Source organism: Orcinus orca, chromosome 6, assembly GCF_937001465.1.
Source record: "Orcinus orca chromosome 6, mOrcOrc1.1, whole genome shotgun sequence".
In the NCBI taxonomy this organism is placed as follows: domain Eukaryota; kingdom Metazoa; phylum Chordata; class Mammalia; order Artiodactyla; family Delphinidae; genus Orcinus; species Orcinus orca.
Genome location: NC_064564.1, coordinates 31696637 through 31706669, shown reverse-complemented (window position 1 = coordinate 31706669; position 10033 = coordinate 31696637).

Sequence of the window (10033 nt, the reverse complement as noted above, 5' to 3'; positions counted from 1 at the left end):
TGCTTCTGCTTTAATCAAAAGCACTTGTGTGTTCATTGGCCGTGCACCCCAAGCAATGGACACATGGCGTCTGCTAACAACAGCTAGGTCAGATCTAACTATTTGTGTGTTTTATAGCAACAAAATGATCCGTCATTGATTAATAGATACACGCTACTATACATAAAATAAACAACAAGGATTTACTGTATAGCACAGGGAACTCTATTAAATATCTTGTAATAATCTATAATGGAAAAGAATCTGAAAAAAATATATACATATATAACTGACTCACTTTGCTGTGCACCTGAAACTAACACAATATTGTAAATCAACTGTATTTAATAAAAATAATAATAAAAAATTTTAAAAATGACCCATCGTTTATTGGGGGTAAAACCCTGGTCTTGGAGCCAGGAGTCCCTGAGTTTTTTGTTCTCCATTAACCAATAACTTTATATCTATTCCAGGAAGTAACACTCTCTCTCTCCTCCCTCTGCCTCTGTCTCCCTCTGTCTCCCCTTCTCTCATAAAAGAAAATTCCCCTCCTCAACATCAGCTCAGCCCTGTTTCCTGACTAAACTCTGCTTTGTGCCTCTCTTAGGACTATTTTTATTCTCATTTATTTCTTTGTGGTTATGTTGGTTTATTATTCACTAAAATAATTAATGATTAAAGGGTCAGAGTTTATTTTTGAAAGACTTACTCTCTCAAGGCAGAAATTTAGATCTGTGCCCTTTCTGTGAAATTTTTGGAATTAGTTTTTCTAAATCTAGAGAATATTTGATGACACCCAGTGTTCTCTTTCTTGGTCACATAAATATACACATATCATCATCATATCCTCTGACAGTTTTCATTACTTATAATTAACCAGCAACTTTTTTCTTGTTAGGTCAGAATTAGGTCTAAGGTCATAGAAAGATATATTATGCTGTTAACTATAAAAACTTACAAAATAATAGATGTATTTATACATAGAATCCTAATATTTTGGTTAGTGTGTGTGTATGTCTGGAAGAAAATTCACCAATATGATGAAATGTGTATCTTTTGGAATGGAATCGTGAATAATTTTTTCTTCACTTTCTTCTTTTCTTTAAATTTATGAAGTTATTTTAATATTCCAAGTTATATATTTCAATTTTTATTTCTAAAAGCTTCTAACTTTAGAAATGATTTGTTCTCAAATCTACAGTTTTTCTTTTTCATCTCTTTGTATTTCACAAATGAACATACTTCTCTATCTCTTAGCTACACATATCTTTTTAAAATCTTCATCTTACTCTAGTAACTCAATTTCCTCTGATGTAAGTTCTTGTGATGTTTCTCCCTCTCTCTCTTTCTCTCTCTCCCTGCCTCTCTCTCTCTTTCCCCAATGCTGACCAAGGTAGGCATTCCTTGCTTCACCCTTAGGAAACAGGAGGTGGGAAGGGGGTCATCCTGCTGGGTGGCTCCTGTGGTCCCTCTATACTACCTGAGCCCCAGGCCCCCCTGCTTCAAAGCACTGGTGGCTTTGGTATTGATCCCACCTTTCGCAGTGTCCTTCAGAGACTCCGAGTCTCCTCTCCATCTTTCAGTGGCTCCTCACAACCTACTGTCTCCATGCTCGCTTCTCTTCTGAATTTGACCTTCATTATTACACTGTATACTTTTGCATGAATTTGGCGGTGGGTGGGGGAACTGCAGCATGTGCTCAGCCTGCTATCTTGAAACAATTTTGTAATGAACAAAGTTAATACTTTTTACAGAAAAAGTTTCGTGACTATGTTCCTTTTGTTGGCCTTCTGAGGGATGGAAGCCAGGTAGGTCAGAATTATTCAGGTGTTGGCATTTGGCCCAATGAGATTCCACAGAAGCCCTTGGTCACTGCATGCTGCCTGTATAGGACTTAGAAAGGCACACCCATGCCTGGCCATCCTCCACGGCACTGTCCCTGCTGGCCCAGACCTGTTGGTGAGTAGCTGACCTTGCTCTGCTCCACAGCCAAGTCTGTGCGAACCCAAAGGGAACGCCTTTCCCTTGGAAAGCTAGGTTCTAAAAGGGAGCGTCATGGGGTCGGGAGGCCACAGTGCTTGCCAAGCAGTCTTTGCAGGCTCGGTCGGTGGCTGCCATGCTGCTGTCCCTGCCATCTCTCTGGGCTCAACAACAGAAGCAGAACCCATCAGCTAGCCACCTGGATTCCCAGTTCCACTCTCTGGGATTCTGGTTATCTTCTGGACCTCAGGGCTCGTCAGTGTCTTACTTGATGTTTATGGATCACTTGGAAATCTTTAATGAAAAGCTTTGAGAGGTAAACAGCGTTCTCAGTTTAACGTAATACAGCAGACTATTGTGGAGAAAGCTTATTTAAATTCGTCACCCAGGATTTAATATCTCAAATGCAGTCATTTGGAGATGCAAAGAACTGGCCCCAGAAGCCCAGTTAGCCCAGCACCTAAGGGGCCAAGCAGGGCTGAGGAGCCGGGAGCCCCTCTGCCCACCCACCTAGAGGGTTGGCTTGCCTGCACACCCGAGCACTCTTGCCCAGTCATGCTGACCAGCTGGGATGGGGGCAGCTCACTTCACCCCTGACCAGGCCATTGGACAACTCCATCCCAGCCCTTCAGCCCTGTCTGCAAGGCTTGAACCTGGCAAAAAAAAAAAAAAAAAAAACCCAGCAAGTGAACGGGGTGTTGTTATTCAAGCAGTAGCAAGGGGAGGAGATAGGTTACGCATGGTTGATTACAGGTGATTGGTTTTCATGTAGGTGTTGGGCACGTGGCTAACTTACAGGGGGTGATTCACAGGTGAGTGATTTAATGATTGACTCACGGGTAATTGATGTACAGGTGGGTGATTTACAAGTGAATGGTTTGCACTCTGCAGAAGTCTCAGTCAGCCCAAATCACAGGAAACGGTTTTCTCTGCATCTAGCTGGTTTCATGGGACAAAGCACTCAAATCTCTGCTAATCAACCATGAGAGGAGGAAGGTGTTGCAGGAGGGGCGGAAGGGAGGGGGGAGGCGGGGCTGTGTCTGTTCTGAGAGGAGAAAGGAACCTCCTTGTCAGCAGCTTCAGGCAGAAAGGGAATGGCTTTGTCCCAGGGGCACAGGTGTCACCATGAGTCTCATGGTCACAGACAGCAAGCCTCACCTGTCACGTGGAGGAGGGTGGGACATAGTAAGGGGCAGGATTTATAAAGATCACTGTTTTCTGGTAGCACAGGGCTCAGATAAGTGTCCACACAGTCAAACCTAAAAATTGTAGACTGGAGGCTCCGGGGCCTCATCTTTTGCTCTGCTTTTTGGCCTTGTTGGTTTGGATGAGTCCCCATATTTACAAATCAGATTTTGTATCAAAATCCATGGCCTGTTTAATTTTGGCCCTGGGCCCACCCATGGGTACTCAGTGCCAGGCCTCCCTTGGCCCAGCTGCCCCAGCCACCTGGTGCTGGTCCTGGAGGCAGGGCAGCCACTTCCTCCCTCAGTCTCCTTCAAGATAAAGCTCCGGCTTCGCGCCCATATACGAAGTGCAGCTAGGTGCTGGGACCCAACAGGTGCCCCCGTCCACATGCAACACGAGGGCCCCCAGGCCTGAGGTCAGAAGCCTCATTGCAGAATCACATGAGCCCATCTTGGGTGGTTCCAGGCACACCTCCCAGGGCCAGCACTGAGGATGCTGGGGGGCAGGCAGAGCTCCGCACCCACAGTCCTCTCCTGACCATGGCAGCAACCCCACTCAGCCCAGGTGGCTCCCATTTCTGGTAAAGACAAAACACAGAAGAACCTCTCCAAAGCTGTGTTCTATAGCACATGACACAACAGAACAGGGGCATGGGAGCGAGGGTGCTCCTGACTCATTTTCCCCTCCTATAAAACAAGCAGGTTGGCCAAGGATCCAACCCTTACAAGGTTGGAGGTGCCATCAGCACTGACATTCGGGATGTTTAAAAGCCAGTCCCAACTCTCAGGTTTTACTAAGACTTCACATTGAGGGTCGGGGCCTGCTTTGAAGGAGAGCTCTGTTACACTGAGCACAAACACGTAATTTTCTTCTGATGTCTACTGACCACATAACTGCACAGGAAGAGCAAGGGCCTGTGAGAACAAGACAATTACAGGCCCATTCCTCTTTTTGTTTTTTTTTTTTTTTTTTGAGCTCAGCCACTGAGAAGTTTTAAAATACTCTGTTTTAAAAACTCTGCAGTTATTTTCAGAGTCCTCCAAACACCGCTGGAAATAAATGATGTCAGAAACAGAGAGTATTTTATTTACAGCTCTAGTGAGACCCTAAAAACAGACCCCACTCTCCCTGCACAGGCTCCCCACCCCTCAGGAGAGTTGGGAGCATGGCCTTCCATCTGCCCTCACTCCTAGCCCCACCAAGCTGGGGGACAGGAGAAGTGTGCACACCAGTTATGATATGATAGGTTACGCATCACGTAAAGGGAACAAAGACTTCTTGATTTTCCCATGTGGGGTAAGAGCTGTTTCTCTCAAAGGCCAAGGAAGGCAAGCAAGAGGACTCCATGAATTTCTCTTCTGAAGGTTCATTAGGGGGCAGGCCAGGCTGGCTTCTGCAGTGAGCACAGCACCTTCTCTGTTGAGGCCATACAGCCGGGCCTGTGGTCCAAGGCAGCCTGCAAACAGGTGTGGTGTGACTTGAACAAAGTCTTGTATTGTTTGGGGGGAAACATTCAAGTATCTGCTAACTGGAGAGTGTAATATAGTGATGAGCCCCTTGGACCCATGGCCAACTCTACAATGACCAGCTAATGTCTCATTTTACCATGTGTTATAGGCTGAACTGTGTCCCCCACAAAATTCATATGCTGACATTCTAACCCCCAGGACCTTAGAATGTGACTATTTTTAGAGATGGAGTCTTTAATAAGGTGATTAAGGTAAAATGGTGCCTTTTTTATGGATGGGCCTTAATCCAATATGACTGACGTCATTGTAAGAAGAGATTAGGACACAACAAACACAGACAGATGACCATGTGAGGACACAGGGAGAAGATGGCCATCTACAAGCCAAGGAGAGAGGCCTCAGGAGAAACCAGCCTTGCCTACACCTTGATCTCAGACTTCCAGACTCCAGAACTGTGAGGAAATAAGTTTTTGTTCTTTGAGCCACATCATCTGCAGTATTTGTAAGGGCAGCCCAAGCTGACTAGTACACGATCTCTACACTCACCCACTGCCCTTGCCCTGGGTGATTTTGAAGCAAATCCCACATATGGTGATCTGTTCTGGCATACAGTTTTGGGTATTTTTTAAGGAATACAATTTATTTCCAATTATATCAAACTGAGGTTTTTGGCTCCACTTAGAAAAGCAGTCCTGGCCACACAAAGGATTCTGGTGGAGTGCTGGTTGGAGCTGGAGCCCTGCATGTTCATGGACTCAAGAGGAGGTGCCTGCGGAGGACAGGATGGCTGCCTCCCTTCTCCCCTCTGGGTGATTGTGGCGTCCCAGGATTTGTCAATTCCCTTCGCCAAGCTGACCAGATGAGTAGGAAAAGACCGTTGGATACAGAGGCTCCTGGCCAGCCCTTACTTCACATTTGCCCCATTCAAACCATGTGCCCTGCATGGCCAGCACAGTTTCTCTTGCCAATAGCACTGACCTGCTGGGGAATGGTGTGCCCCTACTAGAGCCTGGGGAGATACCAGAGTCCTGAAACCAGAGGCAATGCGGTCTTACTCTGACCTGCTATGACCCAAGCCAGTGGTCCAGATGGTGGGCAAAATGGTGCAATTTGCTGGAAGATGTATGTGAGATAGAAGCTTCAAAAACTTGACTGTGACATAGACCAAGAAATGGGGAAGGCCTTGCAGCAGGGTGTCAGTGTTCAAATCTCTAGCCCATCACTTACCAGTCGGGTGTTGAGGCGTCTGAGGTGCCATGCCTGAGTCTGCCCCGTGTAATGGAGACTGAGAGAGGTAATCCAAGCACAGGCCGGGAAAAGCCATCTCCCAGCACGTGGCAGTCTCTATCCCCCCCACCCCTCTGCCTACCACAGCCGGGCCACAGTCCCCTTCCTGGCCTCTGACCTCTGAACAGCGCAGGAGCAGCCCCTGCTGAGGACTAGAGCTCTGCAAGCTGCGTTCCCGAGGCCCCAGCAGCCTCCCCGACCTCAGCCCTGCTGGCCAGCTCCAGGTTGGCTTCTCCTTGTGGCAGCCCGTGGGGCCTGTCCTTTCTCCAGCTCCATGTGGACCATGCTCGTTCCCCAACCACCAACACATTCATTCACCAGCTAAGAGCCACTGAGAACTCCTGAGGGCCCAAGAAGTAAACAGAGCAGGCCTGTGGTGGTGGAACATGCATTCTACTCTGGAAAGATAGGAAATCAGGAAAGAAACAAAACAATGCAGAGTAACTAATGATCAGAATAGCTAACGCTCAAGGTGACAAAGACAACAGAGGCACAAGCCAGGTGGGACTCAAGCCAGAGTAAGGATCTGGGCTGCATGGGAAGGTGTAGGTGGGCACTGAAGGGTAGCAGCTTACTGAGGTATAAATGACTACAACACACCATACATATTGAAAACGTAGAGTGTGATAAATTTTGACATGCATATACATTGGTGATATCTCCACTAATAGAGCAGAGTCATCGTTCACCTCCAGAAGTTTCCCTCTGCCTCTCTGCCATCTCCCAGCCCCTCCCTAGGCAACTACTGGTGGTCTTCCCATCACTGTAAGTCAGCTTGCATTTTCTACGATTGTATATGAATGGAATCACATGGCAGTCTCCTCTCTTGTTGAGCTTCTTCACTCAGCATAACTTGTGATTTAGCTGTGTTGCTGGCCATCTTGGTGACTGATTCCTCCCTGTTGCTGAGCATCAAATGTAAAGATGGAGCACACATGTACTCCAGGCTGCAGAGGGACAGTCGGGTGTTCCAGTTCTTGGCTAGTCTAGAGAAAGCCTCTGTGAACATTTGTCAGTAAGTCTCTGTGAGGACGGCTTTCATTTCTCTTAGGTGAACACCCAGAAGTGGAATGGCTGGGTCATAGGGTAAATATACATTTAACTCTGTAACAAGCTGCCAACATGTTTCCCAAAGTACTCACACCATTGTGTATTCCCACCAGCAGTGTGAGAGTTCCAGTTCCTCCACATCCTCACCAGCACTTGGTGTGGTTGGTGTTTTAGCCATTTCACTGTGTGTAGTGGCATCTCACTGAGGTTTCAATCTATATTTTTGTAATGACTAATGATATTGAGAGTTTTTCATGTGCTTGTTTGCCATCCATATCTTTTCTTTGGTGACGTATCTCTTTAGATCCCTTGCTCGTTTAAAAAAATTGGTTCATGTTGTTACTATCGCATTTTTAGAATTCTTTATGTCTGGATACAAGTTCTTTATCAGGTATCAGTTATGGCTTGTCTTCTCATTCTCTTAAGAGTGCCTTTTGAAGTTTTTAATTTTAGTGAATTCCAATTCATCAGTTTTTAAAAATGTTTTGTGCTTTTGGTGTTATATTTAATAAATCTTTGCATAGCTCAAGGTCATAAAGATCTTTTTTAATTTTTTCCAAAAAGTTTTACACTTATAGGTTTTATATTTGGGACTATAATCCATTTTAATTTGATTTTTGTATATGGTGACTATGGATGAAAGTTTTATTTTATTTTTATTTATTTATTTATTGCGGTACGTGGGCCTCTCACTGTTGTGGCCTCTCCCGTTGCGGAGCACAGGCTCCAGACGCGCAGGCTCAGCGGCCATGGCTCACGGGCCCAGCCGCTCCGCGGCATGTGGGATCTTCCCGGACCGGGGCACAAACCCGTGTACCCTGCATCGGCAGGCGGACTCTCAACCACTGCACCACCAGGGAAGCCCCCGAAAGTTTTATGTTTTTACACATGAATATCCAACTGTTCCAGCACCATTTGTTGAAAAGATTATCCTTTCTTCACTGATTTGCCTTTGTGATTTTGTTGAAAATCAGGTGCTCATATATGTGTAGGTCTGTTTCTGAGCTCCTTATTTTTGTTCCATTTATTTATTATTCTATCTTGATGCCATTAGCACACAATCGTGGTCACTGTTGCTTCATATGTTTTAAAATCAGGTAGTGTTAACCTTCCAGCTTTGTTCTTTTTCACAGTTGCTTTGGCTGTTCTAGGTCCTTTGTGTGTGTTCCCACATGAATTTTAGAACCAGTTTTTCATATCTACCCCCCAAAAAAACCTCCTGGGAGTTTGGTTGGAATTGCATTGAATCTGTAGATCAATTTGGAGAACTGACATTTTAACAACATTGGGTCTTTCAACCCATGTCTCTCCATTTATTAGTCTTCTTTGATTTCCCTCAGCTTAATACAGGTTATATAGGTCTTTCACACCTTTTATCAGATTTATTCCTAAGTATTTCATAGTTTTTGGTAGTATCATAACTGTTAATGTTGTATCAATTGTTGAAAGTTGAACCATCCAAGAATTCTTGAGACAAATCCTACTTAGTCAAAAAAGATTATCCTTTTCATATATTGTTGCATTCCATTTGCTAATATTTTGTTTAGAATTTTTGTATTTTTGTTCATGAGGGATATTTGTCTCTAGGTTTTGTGGGGTTTTTTAATATCTTTGGCATAGGATAAGGGCATCAGAATTATCTGGAACAGTTTGTATAGAACTGGCATTATTTCTCTCTTATCTAGAGGAATTCACCAGTGAAGCCATCTGCACCTGGAGTTCTGTTTCTGTGGGAAGGTTTTTAACTACAAAATAAATTTTTTCATATATACAGGGCTATTCAGCTTATCTATTTCTTCTTAAGTAAGCTTTGGTGAGAAGCTTTGGTGGTTTGTGTCTTTCAAGTAATTTGTCCATTTCATCTAAGTTATCAAATGTATTGGTGTAAAGATGTTTGTAATAGCCCTTTAAATCCTTTTAATATCTATGGAACCAGAATTGATGTCATCTCTCTCATTTGTGATACTGGTAATTGTGTCTTCTTTTTTCAGTCTAGCTAGTGCTTTTTCAGGGTTTTAAAAATTTTTTTATTGGGGTATAATTGATTTACAATATTATGTTAGTTTCAGGTGTACAGAAAAGCTAGTCTGTTATACAAATACATATATCCACTATTTTTTAGATTCTTTCCCCATATAGGCCATTACAGAGTATTGAGTAGAGTTCCCTGTGCTATGCAGTAGGTCCTTATTAGTTATCTATTTTATATATAGTAGTGTGTATGTGTCAATCCCAATCTTCCAATTTATCCCTATCCCCCTGACCCCCTGGTAAACATAAGTTTATTTTCTACATCTGTAACTCTATTTTGGTTTTGTAGATAAGTTCATTTGTACCCTTTTTTAGATTCCATGTATAAGCAATATCATATGACATTTGTCTTTCTATGTCTGACTTACTTTACTCAATATGACAATCTGTAGGTGCATCCATGTTGCTGCAAATGGCATCATTTTGTTCTTTTTTATGGCTGGGTAATATTCCATTGTATATATGTACCACATCTTCTATTTTCAGTTTCTAAGGAAACTCCATTCTATTCTCCACAGTGGCTGTACCAGTTTGCATTCCCACCAACAGTGTAGGATGGTTCCCTTTTCCCCACACTCTCTACAGCATTTATTGTTTGTAGACTTTTTAATGATGGCCATTCTGACCAGTGTGAGGTGATACCTCACTGTAATTTTAATTTGCATTTCTCTAATAAGTAGTGATGTTGAACATCTTTTCATGTTTTTTTAACCATCTGTATGTCTTCTCTGGAGAAATGTCTATTTAGATCTTCCACCCTTGCATCAGCAGGCGGACTCTCAACCACTGCGCCACCAGGGAAGCCCTCTCGTTTTATTTATGGTTTCCTTTGCTGTGCAAAATCTTTTAAGTCCCATTTGTTTATTTTTCTTATTCTAAGAGGTGGATCAAAGAAGATCTTGCTGTGATTTATGTCAGAGTGTTCTCCCTATGTTTTCCTCTAAAAGTATTATATTATCCGGCCTTATATTTAGGTCTTTAATCCATTTTGAGTTTATTTTTGTGTATGGTGTTAGGGTGTGTTCTAATTTCATTTCTTTACATGTGCC